Here is an 18,443-nt window from a genome sequence, read left to right on the forward strand (position 1 = left end):
AAGACCGGCGCCTCTACGGGAATCAGGTGAGCGTTACAGAACGCAAAGCCTACCACAAAACTCCCGTCCAGGCGCTATGGAAACCTCGGATACCGACCAGCTAGCCCAGTTACTTGGGGAACTAAGGGCAGAAGTGCATGCAGCCCGTCAGGAAACGAACGCTCTAAGAAGGGAACTGATTATTTCCAAGGAGCGAACAGATGATCTCGCTAGACAATTGCTACAGTCACAAGCCGGACAGACCCCGTTACCCGCATCTGGGGGAAATCTTCCTTCTACATCCTCTATGAATCCAGTGCAGATCAACCTACCTGGGAATGTACCTCTGGCTCCGCCCGAAAGATTTTCTGGTGACCCAAAGAGGTTTGCAGTATTTATCAATCAGTGCCAGTTGCATTTCTTATGTCGGCCAGCAGCCTTTCCAACTGATCAAGCTAAAGTAGCTTTCGTGCTTTCGTACCTTAGTGGCAATGCGGCAGACTGGTCGATCCCTCTAGTAAATCAAGATGATCCGGTCCTCCATGATTTTCAAGCTTTTCAGCTCAGAATGGAAAAACTGTTCGCAAGACATTCACAGGGGCAGGCCTTGGACAATGAGCTTCTTTCGTTGCGACAAGGTAATCAAGACCTTTTGGCTTATATTGCGTCTTTCAACAGACTGATAGTGGAAACTCAATGGCCTGAGGACAAAAGGATTACGCTGTTTTATAGAGGTCTACGTGGAGAGCTCAAAGATGTGTTAGCCCAATTAGTGAATCCCCCACAAGATTGTTCGGACTATATAGACTTAGTCGTTCAAATAGATCACAGACTGCAGAACAGGAAGGCCGATCGTTCCAAGTTTGATGCTCGAGTATTTTCCAAACCGCCAACTCCTTCCAAAGGAGTAGACTCCGGGGAACCCATGCAAATAGGGGGTCTGAAAGGTCCTCTAACACAAAAGGAGCGGGAAAGGAGAAAACAGTTGCAATTATGCCTCTATTGCGGAAACACAGGGCACTTTCTTCGAGACTGTCCGGTGAAACCTGCCAAGAAGGCAGTAGGAGCTGCAGTTACCAAAGTTACAAACTCTGAGCAGGGAAACAACCTCGCCCGACAAGAATAGAGGTCCTCTTGCCGAGCGTGAAAACCAGTTCCGTGACCTCGCATTTCGTGATACCTATGGTCCTCATTAGCCCTGATAATCCGGATCGATTACATGCAATTGAAGCTTACGTCGACAGCGGTGCCATCGGCAATTATGTGGATCATGAAATGGTTTTGAGGATGAATCTAACTCTTTGTCCCAAGGCTGTAAAGGACGTCATTACTACGGTGGATGGTACGGAGATAGCCTCCGGGCCAGTAACGCATACCACTCAAGAGGTGACGCTAGTAAGTCAAGATGGACACCATGAGAAGATCGTGTCCGATGTGATCAAGGCCCCTCAGTTTCAGATTATTCTAGGAATACCTTGGTTAGAGAAACACAATTCTCTGATCGATTGGCGAGCAAGAACGGTCCAGTTTCCAGAATGTGTCTCTACTTGTCACCCTCCACCTGGTGTTGCACTGGCAGCAATTTCTTCAGAGACTCCCCAGTTACCTCCCGAATACCTAGAATACCAAGATGTTTTCCGGAAGGATCAGGCTAACTCTCTACCTCCTCATAGGTCTTATGACTGCCAGATAGACCTGATACCTGGATCTACTCCTCCTTGTAGTAGAATTTATGCCCTCACCGAGCCTGAGAACCTTCACCTTCGACAATACCTGGATCAATACCTGGCAAATGGGTTTATTCGTCCTTCCAAGTCCCCTACTTCTTCAGCTTTGTTCTTCGTTCCAAAAAAGGAAGGAGACCTTAGAACTTGTATAGATTATCGCTCCCTGAACCAGATCACCGTTAAGAATAGATATCCGTTACCTTTGATCCCTGAACTCCTGAACCAAGTCAGAAAAGCATGCATATATACAAAGCTGGATCTTAGAGGAGCTTACCACTTGGTACGAGTAAAAGAGGGCGATGAATGGAAGACGGCCTTCCGCACCAAGTATGGGCTATTTGAATATCAGGTCATGCCCTTCGGACTTTGCAATGCCCCGGCCGCCTTTCAATATTTTATGAACGATGTCCTCAGAGAGCTCATAGATGTGTGTGTTGTTGTTTACATTGACGACATCCTCGTTTATTCTTCATCGGAATCTGAACATCGGAAACACGTGAAAATGGTCCTCGAAAGATTGCGTCAACACAAACTTTTCGCTAAGTTGGAAAAATGTGTTTTCAACGTGACTGAAGTTGAATTCTTGGGATTCATATTATCACCTGGCGGAGTGCGTATAGATTCAAAGAAGGTCGATGCAGTTCTCAAATGGCCATCACCATCCTCCGTAAAAGGTGTGCAAAGCATGTTAGGCTTCGCTAACTTTTACCGCAGGTTTATCCCCGAATTCTCTCGAATAGTCCAGCCCATCACTGCCTTGTTAAAGAAAAACAAACGTTTTGAATGGTCTACCGAGGCGGAACAAGCTTTCCAGGATTTGAAGACTAAATTTATCTCTGCACCAATCTTAAAACACCCTCGCCCCGAACTCCCCTACATCGTGGAAACTGATGCTTCAAGCCTTGCCATGGGGGCAGTTCTATCACAAAAGGACCCGGTAACCAATCAGTTGCATCCCGTGGCATTTTGGTCCCGCAAATTCTCGCCTCCTGAAATCATTTACACGATTACTGACAAGGAACTTCTGGCTATCAAGTCTGCCTTTAAGGCTTGGCGGCATTATCTGCTGGGGGCCCGACACACCGTTACTGTGATTACGGATCACCGAAACCTGCAATATTTGAAAACCGCAAAAGCCCAATCCTCTAGACAACTCCGTTGGGCATTATTCTTTGCCGAGTTTGACTTCATAATTACCTATCGACCCGGTACAAAGAACGGTAAAGCTGATGCCCTTTCTCGGATGGGAGTGGAAGAACACTTGATCAACCCTAAACCTGTACCAATCATTCCCGAACAAAGAATTCTGGGTGTAATCGCCACAGAATCCATAGAGGAAGTTAAGGATAAAGCCAGGCAACTTGTAACTCCAGCAGACATACAGAATTGGCATCTGCAGGGAAAGGACTTTGCAGTAAAGGACAACTTATTGTATTTCCAAGAACGATTATACCTACCCAGCACAGATTTACAGAAAAAAGTAATCTCTTGTTATCACGATTCTTTAATGGAAGGACATCCCGGTATGGCCAAGACCTCAGAAAAGATCAAGCGCTACTTCTGGTGGCCGTCTTGGAAAAAAGATATCAGAGACTTTATAATGTCCTGTGGAGTATGCGCCCAAAACAAGAGTCAAAAGGAAAGACCAGCAGGCCTCTTACGCCCTATTGACATCCCACCTCGCCCTTGGCATACGCTTTCTATGGACTTCATCACCGATCTACCTCCATGCTCCGGATACAATACGATTCTAGTAATCGTGGACTTATTCTCCAAGATGGCGCATTTCATTCCGCTCAAAGGCTTGCCAACAGCAGCAACTCTGGCCCGAGAATTTCTCGAAAACATCGTCCGACTGCACGTTTTTCCTTCGGTTCTAATTTCGGATCGAGGTAGTCAATTTATTTCTCATTTTTGGCGAAGTTGCTGTCGGTCGGCTCAAATTGATGTGAGACTATCGACCAGTCACCACCCTCAGACCGACGGACAAACCGAGAGGACCAATCAAACTCTGGAACAGTATTTACGCTGCATGCTGCAACAAACTGAAAAAACTTGGAAAGACATCCTTTGGATAGCCGAATATGCCTACAATAACTCTGTCCATTCGGGAACTGGGAAAACCCTGTTTTTTCTTTTGTACGGCAGTCACCCTCGAACCTCGGATTTGGATCCCCTCCAAGATCTTAAAACACCAGCAGTAGACTACCTGCATTCTACAATCACCCAAGCCTTTAAGGAAGCTGTTTCTCACCTTCAAAGGGCTAAAGAACAATGCAAGAAAGGAGCAGATCAACATCGGAAGGAAGCCCCTCAATATCAAGTAGGGGATCAAGTCTGGTTATCCACCAAATATCTACCCCTAAAAGGGCCACGCACATTCAACCCAAGATACCTTGGTCCCTATTCCATCACTACCATAGTAAACCCAGTAGCGGTCAAGTTGGACTTGCCCCCGCACATGAAGATACATCCGGTCTTCCACGTCTCTCTATTAAAACCCGTGCAACCTCAAACCCGACTAACTAAATCTCCAAAACCTATCCTAGTTGATGGAGAACTCGAGTTTGAAGTCAAAAGCATTCTGGACTCCAAGATCTCCAAATCTAAACTATTTTACCTAATTGATTGGAAAGGCTACGGCCCCCAAGAGAGATCCTGGGAACCTGCTGAATATGTCCACGCTCCTCGCCTAATCAAAAGATTTCACCGAACATGTCCTGACAAGCCAAAACCCCCGGAGAAGCCCGGTTTGGGAGGGGCCTTGAGGGGGGGTACTGTCATGATCTCTGCTTCCAAAAGGTCAGGGTTTTCCCAACTCCCTTGGAAGCAGATCCATAACCCAGGTTCCGAGTGCCAACCAGTCCCAATTGGGACCTTTTGGACCCAGTCCTGGCGCCAGTGGCACCAGGCTCATAAATATGCCCAGTCCCAGCGCTGGAAGCGCCGGGCTCATAATGCTTGGGTGGACTTACCTGCAGCAGACCATGCTGCTTACTTGCCTGCCAGTTGAGCCTCTGATCCTCTTCTGTTTGGAACTACTTTTCCTGTTGGGTGGGGCAGGAGCCACTCCCTAGATTCAGAACACTGGAACTCTTCTGGAAAGCAGGAACTCTTTTCTTACCTAGGCGTGGCTGTGGAAGGAGACACCTAAGCACTACAGGAGGCTATTTAAACCACACCCGATGGATGAATCTTGCTTTGCGTTATTCTGCATCCTCTGCAGCAGAACGCTCATCGTGTCTTCTGCATCTGATCCTGGGCCTAAGGAAAAAGGCTTACCATCCTGAATCCAGTCTTCAGCAACACCTATAAAGACAAGAAAGAACAGGTTAGCATTACGGTCTTCAGTGACAGCTCTTCACTTACCTGGTCCATCGGCTGTCACCAACGCCTCGCGCTGCATTCCGGCATCTGAAAGACAAAGGCTTACCTACTCTTCGTGCGCTCCGGAGGTCTTCACACTGCATTTCGGCATCTGAAAGACAAAAGCTTACCAACTCTTCGCACGCTCCGGAGGCCTTCGGCGCTGCATCCCGCATCTGAAAGACAAAACAAGGTGCGTTTAAAGACATTGGGGAACTTTAATACTCACGTGCCAATACTCCTTTCCACATCTAACCCAGTGGGTATTCCGGCACCCTGCAGTCGCTCCGAACTTGTACCTGCAAAATAAAAAGACAGTTAGAGCGCATCGTGAAGCAGGCAACAAGCGCTTACTTACGTGCTTCCAGGCGCTTCTATTCATCACACGGGCTCCATCTTCAACTCACTTCAGCCCATCATCCGCCATCGCCGGAACCCTGCAAAACAAGAAACATCATTACTAAAGACTTTAAAGACATTAGAATTACTCGAAACTTACCGTTCGTGCAGTAAACGACGGACAGCAGTCCTCTGAAGTCAAGAGGCCTGCTCCCCTTATCCAGTGAAGAAACTGGTTACAGCACCCTGCCCCGAGGCAGATGGAGAGCACGGCGTTCACTTACCTAAGGTGAGAGCGTTAACCTTTGGGGTTCTACAGGAGAAGAGAAAGGGAAGAAGAGAGAGACATTCAATAACCCAGTTCCTTAATCCCATATTTTCTATCTGCAGACATCTTACCCTTCGAGTCAGACATACAGTGCACAGAGGTCCAGCCCAAAGAGCCAGCCGTGTGTTACACATCACCTTTGAAGATACGGTAAACGCCCAGTCAAGACCGGCGCCTCTACGGGAATCAGGTGAGCGTTACACAATGTTATAGTTCTCCCTTACTCAATATTATTCCTTAACCAGTTCCATGTCATTAAGTGTCAAGTTCTTCAAAGTGTCCCCCCTCTTGCGGGTGACGATTGTCTCTGGATACAGGATACAGTTCCCTTGCTAGACTATGGAAAATAGATTAGACTAACACCTTTGGTGAGTCGCATTCATTGTGCATATTCAAAATAGGTGAGTTCCCAGTCCACCCGCCGAATCTGCGTCAGTCCTGAGGTCATGCTGGACGCTGTTCAATGTGAAGAAATGGAAAAGTGGCAATCAATAAAAAAAAAAAAAAAAAAAAAAAAAGGTGAAGTTCTCGTCTCTGCTCCCTCGATCGGTCCCTTCAGCGGAAAGATGAAGTGTTTTGACTCTGTCTCCTGGATCTGTTCCACGGCGGAAGGTTTCACTGGAATCTCCTCATATAGTCTCTCTGAAAGTTGGACAGCTCCACTTGCAGCATGATCCCGTGGAGGAGCGTTCCCATATGTGTGACGTTAGCTGGATCTCTGATGAAGGTGAGGACATCGACCTCGACAAGTCTCCCTACCATTTCCAGGAAGTCAGTTACTAGGCGAAAGAGGACGTTGTGTGTCAGTCGGCTGTCCCCGGGTGACAGGGACATTTGTCCTGCCTTGCTGGGTTCTGGATCACAGGCCCTTCCCTTGAGGTGAACAGTCCTTGCACTTTCCTGCTGCGTGGATTCCGACCAAGAAATTAAGCTTAGTCCACAGCTGGCTCAAATGTTCAGAGTTTCCTGGATCTCGAATAAAAGTGAGAGTGTCAGTGGTTCTCCTGACAATTGCTGGGCACTCCTCTATGAGGCGAAAGAAAAGTGTATTGATGAGTTCATCTAGAATCGCCTGCGGTGGAAGCATTTGTGTCCTTATCACTGTATTCTGGTAATACAATGAGGGCTTCCGCGATGACAGTAGGCAGTTGCCAGATTACTTTCTTGTTGGCAGGATCTTGAATAAAGTCTGTGACACTGGTGACTCTCCCTACAAGTGACGGATATGATATCAATACTAACTGGAAATAGGTGAGCACATCCCTTGTGATATTTCTGCTGGGAGACACCATAAGTTCTGCAAAACAAAGTCTTGGTATTGGTTGCTTCAGGATACTGTAATTTGCTTTTAAAGTAAAAGTCCTTGATCACTGTCTGTTAGTCTTGTTTCTCAAAAATGCTTAAATGTGGCTTGCTTTACAAGTTCGTGTCAACACTCATGTTGTGGATTAGATGGCCAATTTTCTTCTTCACCCTGCAACTAGGATGCACAGAGTGTCTGTTTTACGTCCTTATCCCCTTTTTGTTCTTCTTCTCTCTGCAACTAGGATGCACAGAGTGTCCGTTTATGTCCTTATCCCCTTTGTGCTTAGAGGAAATGTCCAATTAAACCACAACTTTCAAAAGGGTTCTTTTTTGTCTTGGCTTTGCTGCTCATGTGTCCTTCTTCCTCGTCATGGATCTCGGCTGCACGTGCTGAGGTTCTTCCCCATTGTCTGTAGTCTCTTTGCAGTGGGGTGCAGCTAGAGGGCTTTCCCTGATGTAGGGCTTAATGTCATTGAGAAAAATCCATGCTCTCCTGCCCTGCAGTTTCACAGCTAAAGGAGTGCAGTCCTCCGCAATGAATGGACCATTGAATCTTGGCTCGTCCCACCTTTTCCTCGTGTGGTTTTTCACCAACACGGCGTCTCCAGGGAAGATGAGTGGAACACGTAGACCTTGAACTGCGATGTTTCAGTGTCTCCTGCTGTGTTTTGTGCTGCGCTGCACCCTTTTCGTCGTCGCTGTAGTTGGTCTGAAATTACAGTAAGGCTGGATGTCATGCAGTTCAGATATTCTTGCAACTCAGTTCCCAGGACCTCTCGGGTTGACTGGGCATCACATCTAGCTCTGTCTCGGGAGGATAGGTGGGTATTCATTCTCCTTCCTGTGACTATCTCGTGCAGCGTAAGATGATGGTCGGAGCCTGGTTAGTTCCGAAGAGCATACAATGCCAATGGAAGGCAGTGCAACCATCCCCTCTTTAGAGTAAGCTTCAACTTGGCTATCCTTTCTTTTAACAAGCCGTTGAGCCTCTCACAAATACCATTACCTTCCGGATGATACGCCGACGAGAACTTGTGTTTTATACCAAGCAACAAGCTAATCTGTTTAAAGACTGTAATTACAAAATGAGACCCATTGTCTGATCTCATCACCTCGCACACACCCCATTTAGGGAACACTTCCCTCACCAGGAATTTTGCTGCACAGGTAGAGTCTGGGTGTGTACATGGGCCTGCTTCTATCCATCTAGAGAATGGACACACCACTACAATTAAGTACCTGTACCCGTTACCTGTACCCGTTACGCACTTGAATCATGTCGACAAGTGCTGAAAAGGCCCATTTGGCTGGGGGATGACTCCTCTCACTACTTTTAATGTGTGCCCAGCGGTGAATTTCTGGCAGATTATGCAGTTCACCATAAAGAATGCAACATGCTCTGCCAAATTCGGTATAAACCAGTCTTCTGCGAGTGTTGCTGCTAAATTCTCTTTTGACATGTGTAATGGGTAATGCAATTGCTCCAATGCTATTCTCAGTAGGGCTACAGACATTACTGGTTTACCAGTGCTGTCTTGATGCCACAAACCGTCAGAGGGGTTTAAAGAACACCCTCAACGTTTCCACAGGTTCTTTTCGTCCTGCGGTGCTTCCCCTTGAAGCTCCATTAGTTGCATCTACCCCATATTGCTATAGGCTTCGGGGGTGGTTCGTGCCACCATCATTCTCTCATGGGTACATGCCACTTCCACTTCCATGATCGTCTCACTTTTGGATGCCATACGCTTGGCTTCCGTGTCTGGTGCATGGTTTCCGCGTGACACAAAATCTGTCCCTTTTGTGTGGGCGGCGCATTTCACGACCACTATGCCCACTGGGAGCTGTAGTGCCTTAATCAGCCTGTCCAATAAGGCTGCATGCTGCACTGGCGTGCCGTCCGCTCGGAGGTAGCCCCTCATTTTCCAGCTTGCTAGGCCTGCGTGCACTGTGGACGTCACATAGGCGGAGTCACTGTATACCGTAACTTCCTGGTCTGCGTGATTCTCAATGGCGAGTATCAACGCCAATAGTTCTGCAGCCTGTGCTGAATAGTGAGATGGTATTCGTGCACTGACGAGTACTCGAAATTCTCCGTTGGCTATGTGTTTCATTACGGCAACGCCTATATATCTTTGTCCCTCTTGTTGGTCGATTCTTGAAGAACCGTCAATAAAAACGATCTCTCCTCCCGCCAGGGCATTTTCTTTCACCCTGGGGATTTCATCATAGAATTTTTCATAGTTTGCACAGTCATGTATCGGCTCTCCTTCAGTGACTGGCTCAGCTATGAATGTGGCTGGGTTTACCGTTTTACATCAAACTATTTTGATCGATGGATTAGATATAATGACTTCATAGGCAGAAGCTCTTTGAGATGTCAACGTACCCTTTGGTTTCTCTAAGATGGCAAATAATGAGTGCTCGACGTATAACGTCATGGAAAATCCCATTACAATGGTTGTCGCCTTCTCCATGGCAAACGCTGCAGCAGCTAAGCTTTGTTCGCATGGGAAGTGGCCTTTCATGACTGGGTCCAGGCTCCCACTGTAACACGCCAGGGGCTTGTACCCCAACAAGGTTCTTTGAGCGAGCACTGCCGTCATAACACTGCCATCTCTGTGTGAGAATAGGAAGAATTCCTCTGCATAATTAGGAATCCCGAGAACTGGAGCTGTACAAATCGCTCTCTTGAGTTCTGCAAACCACTTTTCCATTGCCTCAGTCCATTCAATCTTTTCCTTTGTCACCTGGGCCTTCTTTAAAGCATGGAGCAAGGGCTTGGTATACGAGCTGTAATCGAAGACCCATGCTCTAACATAATTGCACAGGCTTAAAAAGCTCTGCATTTGCTTTATCGTGAGTGGCTTAGCTGTGTTCTTGATAGCTTCAGCCCTTTCTGGGGTCACCTTTTTTCCCTCATCTGAAATTAGCTGGCCTATGTACAGCACCTCCTGTTGACAGTATTGTAGCTTTTCCTTGTCAACCTTATATCCTTTCTCAGCCAGTTTAGTCAGTAGATGAACAGAATCATGCCTGCATTGCTCTTCAGTGGCACTGCAGATTAGAATGTCATCCACATACTACAAGACGACACTATCTAATGCAATATTGCTTAGGTCCATCTGTAGGACTCTGTTGAATATGGTCGGAGACTCACAGTACCCCTGTGGCAACCTTGTGCTTTTCAGACGCATTTGTCTGAATGTAAATGACGTCAGATCTTGAGAGTCACAGTGCAACGGGATTGAAAAAAAGGCATTTTTCAAGTCAATCACCGTGAAATATTTTGCCTCGATGGGTATGTTACAGAGGATTGTAGATGGATTAGGGACTAGAGGGAACTCGGCTTCAACAATATCGTTTAATGCTCTTAAATCTTGGTTTAAACGCCAAGACCCTCCTTTTGATTTCTTGACTGGGTAAATCACTGTATTACAGGGTGACTCTGACGTCACTAGGGTGCCCTGATCCATCATGGCGGAAATTGTCTTCGCAATCCCTTCATCCGCCTCTCTGGACATGGGATATTGTTGCGCTCTTGGTAAAATTGCTCCTGGTTTCAGTTTAATTTTCACTTATCCCACCCTCTTCAGGAGGCCTACGTCATATGGTCCTGTAGTCCATACTGAGACAGGCACCTGGGCCATGTCGTCATCAAAGTATTCCGGACGTGTCCGTGCCAACATCATTCTCTGAGGCACTTCCCTTTTGATCACTTCTGAGTCTGGTTGTTCTTCAAACAGATCATCATCGGTGACGTGAGACACTCGATACCCTTCTTCAATGGCGATAATCGCGCACCATTGTCTGCCTTCATCATCGTATCCATTGACCAATGCTACTTTCCCTCGCACTGCTGCAGCATGTATCATCAAGGGAAATACTTGTCCCTCCTCTTCATGCATAGGTATTCTTGGTCTGAATAGAAACTCGTCAGGGGTTCTCATAGTTCTATCCGCGAGGCCTGGCAATCCTGCCATAAGCACACGCATGCCGTATGCAAAGACCTCTGGCTCTAGAGGTACGGTCCTCATGGCTAAGTGTCCTGAGTATGCCCTGATAATTTCGCACACATTTGAATAATTAATTCCTGGAGTGGAGCATACTATGGCCTCCTCCGTGAACGAGATCGTCATGTTCAATTTTGTCATTAAGTCTCAACCCAAAATGTTTACTGGGGTCTGACGTGAAGATAATAAAGGTACATTCATCTCGCACTTTCCTATGGAGACTGGGAGCGCGTCTGTGATGGGAACTCGACTGTGAGCTCCTGTAAAACTCTGAGTATCTATGGCCTCGCCGCACAACGAAAACTTGCCTTCTCGTATGCACGAGCGTGTCGCACCCGTGTCAACTAAGAAGGAATATTCTTTACCCCCTATGATGACATTCAGCCTTGGTTCCCTGTTAGGGTCTGGTGTCACTGATAGGATAGAGCACATCAGGGATCCCAGTAAACTGTCTTAGTTCATATATAAGTTTGGTCCACTGTACACTTGTGGATTTTCTCCTTTCCTAGGGTTGCCTCCCCTTCCGGAGTTTGTGCCCTGAGAAGTTTGCAGTGGTGCCTGTTGGAATTGCCCTTGTGGCAAATTCCCCATGTTCGGGGGTTGAACCCCCTGTTGCGCACCTTGCTGCATACCTGGTGCTTGCTGCTGCACTGTGTGATTCTGTGCACCGCTCTGTTGTAAGATTGCAGGTGGATTCACCGTGCCTGCTCCCATTCCTTGGCCATTTTGCCACGCGCCTTGGCTTCTGCACGAGCGCGCCAAATGCCTCGTCATTCCACACAGCCAACACACTGGCGGTGGTCGGACTATTTGTCCATTTGACATATCTGGATTGCCTATTTGCACGTTCTGAAAGCCTCCTTGATTGCCTTGGAACCCTCCTTGATTACTCTGCCATCCTCTTCCTCTAAATCCTCTTCCCCTCGGGTATAGTACTCCGTTACCCTGATTGCTCTGCTGTGGGTTAACCACCTGTTGCGTGTTCGGTTCAGCTGGGCTAGTTAGCATGGGTCCTTCGAGAGCATATTTTGATAATTTCTTTTGCACCAGCTTCGCTTCCTCACCCTTTCGGGTTGTCTCCTTTTTCCGATTCTTTTCTTGCAACAATCTACAGTAATGTGCAATAGTCAACTGTATTTCAGCCCAAGGTTTAGCCTCTACCCCTACCAATTTCTTGAGCTGTTTCTGCACTGGTTCTGGCAACCCTTGGCATAATATGTGGTAAAACACAGGTATAGATTTCGTCCAAGATTCATGCGTTTCGAGCACCCACGCGTCTTGGAAATTCTGGATATAAATCAACAGATTTTCGGACTCCTTCATTTTTCGAGTCATTATAGCTCGCATATCGGAAGTGTCTGGGTACAGCACTCATAGCGCTTTCCATACTGCTGCTCTGCAATTATTAAATGGCGCTCCGTCATGGGTAGTGCTAATGATGGTTACACCAGGGTACCTGCCCGTTTCCACACATCGTCTGCTCTATCACCAAGTATGGCGATCAGGAGACCTTTAATGTCCCCTATAGCAAGTGTGACACCCCCTGTCATTTTTTCTAACTCGTGTATCCACTTCCCGGCTCCCGATGGCAGCATTGGAAGCTTGTTTTTCAGGTTCTCTCGATCCATGTGTGGCCCTGGAATATATTGTGGTCTCGCTCCCCCCTTTTCTAGCAGCGGAAATTGGAATGCGCAGCCTTCTTTCTCTTCTCTCATAGCTCTCCTGTCTATCGCAGGGGTAATATTCCTGCATCACCGTCTACCCGGCAATGTCCTCAATCTGTCTACATAGGCGGGTACTGACACCTCCCTCCCCTCTGACCATGGAGTGTTCCTTCATGCCGGTCAGACTCTGCGGCAGACTCTGATGTCCTTGGTGCGGACTCGCTAGCGCCTGACCATCGTACCCCTTTGTCCCTTGGGAGCCGATTTTTGCGCCGTCTCCCTTCTTCATTTGTCTCGCACTCCGTCTCCTCTCTGGAGTCAGACATTGATTCATTTATATGATTGTTCCCAATTCACGTAACTCCTTGTGTCATCGCTGTTTTTACTGATTTCTAGTCTGTCCAGGGACAGTCTCCTGCTCCCACTACTTCGGGTGACATCGTCAGTGTCATACAGCTGAGTGCTTTCCAAGCACTCGTCTTCCCCTTCCCCTTGGGATATTTGCTCTAGCCCCATTTCATCATATATTTTAAAGATGGTTTCCCCGATGCTTCTGGTGTCGAAGTCATCTTCAATATTTGCCCCACTCGTGCCTGGTACTGAGTCGTACGCAGGAAAGAATTCTTCAATGTCTTCCCATTCTACAACAGGATTGGGTTTTTTAACTTCCCGCTCCAGATATTCGAGATCACGTGCCCTCTGTCTACGCTTACGTTCCATATCATCATCAAATTCTTTGCGTTTCCTCGCCTCTTCTCTGACCTTATCTTCTTCCCTTCTCCTTTCATTTCTACGTTCATTTGCTCTTCGATCTTCCTCATCTTCTCGTCTCTTTATCCTTTTTTCATGTACTCTTTGCTCTTCTTCCAACCTTTGCTGATTCTGTCTGTACTGGTCATAGGCTGCTTTCTGTTTGCGATCGAGCTGCTTTCCTTGCTCCTCGCGATATAGCTGTTCTCGCCTCAGCCTATCTTTCCTTCTTATCCTTTCGTCCCTTAGCTCCTTTTCCTTCTCCTTCTCCCTTCTCTGTGCCTCATCCGACTTCTCTCTCGGTCTCACATCTTCACTTCCTTTTCCATCGAGTTTCAATAATATCTGACCTCCCATCCATTCGTCTTTTGCGAATGCTATCTCATCAGTTCCGTCTTCACTTCCTTTCCATTTCTTTCCCTCTCTCCCCTTATCGAGAGATGCACTAATCTGTGCCTGATCCTTCCTCTCATCATCGCGTCTCTCCTTGTCCCTCGGGACTGCGGAGGTAATATTCTTATCCTGATCCCTCCCCTTATTGTCTTCACTACTGTACGTAGGCGACTCATATGCAGGGTTGCTGTATCCCGTGGCTGCATTAAGCTCTCCTAATGGGTAGAGTCCCTCAGGCTTGCTTCCCTCGGTTTCTGTTTCCGGCAGGGCTGGCAGTGCGTTAGACGTCTCACCCCACTCCGTGCATACATTTAATATCCAGTCTGCAGGTGGCTCTTCCTCCTTTGTCTGTTCGAACATTTTCCAAAGTTCTAGAACAGCAAGGCGTTTTTCTATTTTCTTGCCTGAATATGTGGCATGCAAGTAAGTCGTCATATGTTGTAAGATGGCTTTAGATAAGGACCCATTCTGTGGCCACGGCATAAACATCTTGTGGGCGGTACCCTTAACCCACTCGGTACTGTACTTCTTAAACTTGGGTGCATGTTTAGGCAGTTACTTACTTAAGTGTGCTAATGGAGTAATGTCTTCCATGCTTAAATTTGTTTCTAACAATACTTTCATGCAACTTCAACACTCCCAACAAAATGAGCGAGCACCAAATATCGCAAGCTCCAATCCAATCTTCTCCCGCCAAATCTGTGTATCACCAATTTACTCAAGAACATCAATTCATGTGCGATTCCCTCTTAACTATAGAATCGCGTAAAACCCCTACTTAGTTTCAAACAATCAAGGAGACAAAATTCCTTAAATTTGACATACAACAGAACACGTACAACAGACACTTGACAGACTAGACAGACACCAGCTGGACACAAATATCTCTGCCTTCTAATCAATACCCCGACATGGGTTCTAAACAAACTCCTTTGAAGACGTCTTTAAACATGGTTGTAGCCTAATCGTTCCCTATTATGTGGCACTATGAGTTCACGTTTCTTCTGACCCCTATATTAAAGCGCAGGAACAAGGCAAATCCTCTCACTTTATCTCAGCTGTCCGCCCTGGTATCTTCTCTCTTCTCAGGTGTCCGCCCTGGTATCCTCTCTCTTCTCGGGTGTTTACCCCGGTATCCTCTCTCTTCTCGGGTGTTTACCCCGGTAACCTGTTTTTTCTCGGGTGTCTCTCCCGGTATCCTGTTTTTTTTTGGGTGTCTATCCCGGTATCCTCTCTCTTCTCAGGTGTCTACCCCATTAACCGTTATTAATTCAATTATTCTTGAGTCATTAACCCCTTATATATATACAGTCTTCTCTACTTCTAACTATTTTGTTTTTTCCGCCTCCCTCCGTTACCTTTTCCCTTACTTGTTCTAATCCCTATAACATTTGCCAAAGCATTCAATTTTTTGTTTCACTCACCACTCGCATGGTTCCTCTCGGGATCCTCGGAATCACCGCCTCCGTTGCCGCCTCCCTTAGTCTTTCGTCTGATCCACTGCCCGTAGGAATGGAAGGGTTTATGTTTGTTAAACAGGTCTCTTCAAACCCACTGCAGTTTTTGTTTGGACAAGTTTAAACTATCATTGTCCACGGGATGCTTCACAGTCTACTCGGCCAAATGGCGAAGGACTCGTGATATTGCAGAAGACCTAGAGTTACTTTGTGTCGACGGTCAATAGGTGTCTTATCAATAATCAATAGTTGATGGTCAAAGCCATCCTCACTGCTACCAAGTGTGCAGGAGGGCGGAGCGACCTCTGACGGGCCCATGGGATCAGAGCTCGCCCTCAAGCACTTTAAGACGAGATAGCTGCACCTTGAGGAGAATGGGGTGCAGGATTCTCTTACTCCAACACCAATCAATAAGGACACCTCAATGGTTTGACAAAGGGAAGTCTGTTTAATGACAAGTACATAAAACGGGGAAACAAATGGAAATCAACAGTGATGCGATCGTCTGTCTCGCTTCAACTCCCCGAATCTTCATTCAAACAGCAATAGTTATAGCGAATTCTCGTCATCATTGACGTGTAACACTCAAAGTTTGTCATGCAATTCTATTGGTCGGAAAAGGTAACTTAAGTATAGGTGCTATATCTGTATATGGTAACAGAGTATGAGGATTGGATAACTCTTATCGGGTGGGCGTCTACGCCCATCCCTCTACATCATTCGTGCTAGACGTCACTAAAAGTACAACGTCTCATTGGTTCTACTAGCTATAGGACCATAGATTATTTGGTCCACTGTGATTGGGTCAGTTACACCCCTAGGCATAAATCTCCACTTTAATTAGCAGCATGCAGAATGGTCACCCAGATGCGGTATGCCCCAAAATTCACCCTGCCTCCCTTCCATCAATCAGTACTTTAGGGCAATGTGTCAATTAGTTGGCTGTGTTCGGCCTTGAAACTGTAGCTTCTTGTCAGGAAAAGTTATGGTATCCTCTGCTTTTGGGTGACATCAGACGTTGGTACCTCTTCGCGCTTGGCTGGTCACGTGTTAGTACACCGTGAATCTGCTTCGTTTTCCTTCCATTTCTGCATTGAATTCTTTGTTGGGCTTGCCACCTGCATGGGCCCCCCTTATCTCGACCTTAAGTTTCGATTCTCTGAAGTTGCCATCCCTCTCCCTCTCTTGGTTTGACCTCGACCTCTCCAGCGCGAGCTGCTTCTTGCTAAGTTTCGATCCCGGCCTTCCTTCTTGGTTTTGCTTAGAACGCAATCCTGGCTTGATTAACCTGGGTTAATTCTGCTTTTGTATAAAGTGGCCTCGCACTATATATATTGTGCTTCGCTGAGGTAGATAATGTATAATGGCGCATGCCGCTCTATTCTTCTACTAAGCATTGCAAGCCGCACTGTTTTCTTCACTTCTTGCGTTACAAGCATATGTACCGGCATCAACTGGTTGAATATCTCCATCCTGCTTTGCAGTTTAAGGTCCTCATCACGAGTTTGGCGGTAACGCCGGCGCTAATAGCACTGGCGCTATCTGCCCTACTGCCAAACCCACCGGTGCTATTAGCGCCGGATCACGGGTTTGGCGGATTTGGAATTCCCCATTGAGCCCATTCGGGAATGCCCCATTCCCCATTGGGCTCAATGGGGAAATTTCACGCTCATACCGCCGGCGGATTTCCTGCCGGCGGTATGAGCGCGAATTTTTAGAGGATTTCCCCCCAGCTGGGGAGAAATCCGCCAAAGCCCTGATTTGGCGGACCCTTATATCCGGTGGTAACAGCGCTACCGCCGGATTTAAGGGTTACCGCCAAACTCGTGATGAGGCCCTAAGTTTCTGTACGTTTCAACATTGTCTCTTCTTCTAGTTTCATGATGTCCTTATTCAAAACTTTGTCGTCTTTGTGTGTCCTCTTTTGATTGTCGTTTCGTTCATCTGTGCGTCAGTCTGGGCCTTTGTGTCGTCACCATTCGTCTTCCATTAAGGCCTTTTGAGTTTCTTCTGGGACTGTGTTTAAACATTCTTTGTTTCGTGTCATTTGCTGGTAAGGCTGTCTCAATGGGTACCTTACTGCCCATGGTTGTCTGGTTATTGGTGCTTTTATAGGTATTGTTCTTCTGATTGGCACTGGGCAGAGCCCAAATGCGGCTCTCTGCTGGTTTATTTGCTCGTCATACGTCACATATCTCGGTGTGTACGTTCCCGGTACTTCAAAATGGGCGACTGGAGTGCAGGCCATATCTGGGACCTCCTCTACACACTCTTCTTGTGAGCACGCAGTCAAAACTTAGAATGTAACTGAAACATCAGTACTGCACTATGCACAATCAATATACAGAAACACTGCATACAACATAAGGTTGCCTTTTCATTACCTTATCAGGTTACAGTCCGATCCATCAAATCAGCACAAAACGAAATGAAGATGTTTTTTACTTTAATACATTAAGAGCATTCAGGGTGAAAGCTTGTCCACCAATGGATTTCATTATTGAAGGTGTCGCATATGAAGAGAAATCAGACTCGCAGCTAACCTTTCTCTAAGTGGCTGATGGATGCTGATGCAGTATTTTAATGTCAGCACTGGAAAGGTAACGGTAAGGAGTACTTACCAATTATAATGGTTAACTGCGTTATGCCAAACTTGGCACAGTGGCAGCCGGCCCGGCACAAGGTGGTTACTAGGCTCTGTACTTGGGCTCCTCCTGGTTGGGCACCTTCCTACGTCCTTCTGTCTTGATCCCACCTTCATCTCCGGCAACTGGGTCAGACGAGGGCAGGCTGCCCAATCAATCAACCCCCTGAGTCAGTGCAGGAGGGCATGTGCGGTGCAGCCAGGCCTGGGGTCTGGCTGGTGCCACCCGGGGAAGTGAAAGCAACAAATGTTGCTTTTTCCTGCCCGAGGCTCCTTGCTTAGTAGCAACAATACAAATCAACGTGGTGGCCGGTGCCTGGCTTTGCAGGAGAGGACGAAATTGGAATGCAGAGAGATTCTTTGCATGCACTTAGTCACACTGTGTATGGTGCATTTTTTGTAAAAACGTACATGTACACAACACAAGTGACAAACAGTATTAATAGATAAGGACTCTTAGACTGCTGGTGCGGCGCCCCCC

This window comes from Ambystoma mexicanum, chromosome 13 (genome assembly GCF_040938575.1).
Source record: "Ambystoma mexicanum isolate Mex_15411 chromosome 13, UKY_AmexF1_1, whole genome shotgun sequence".
NCBI classification, from domain to species: domain Eukaryota; kingdom Metazoa; phylum Chordata; class Amphibia; order Caudata; family Ambystomatidae; genus Ambystoma; species Ambystoma mexicanum.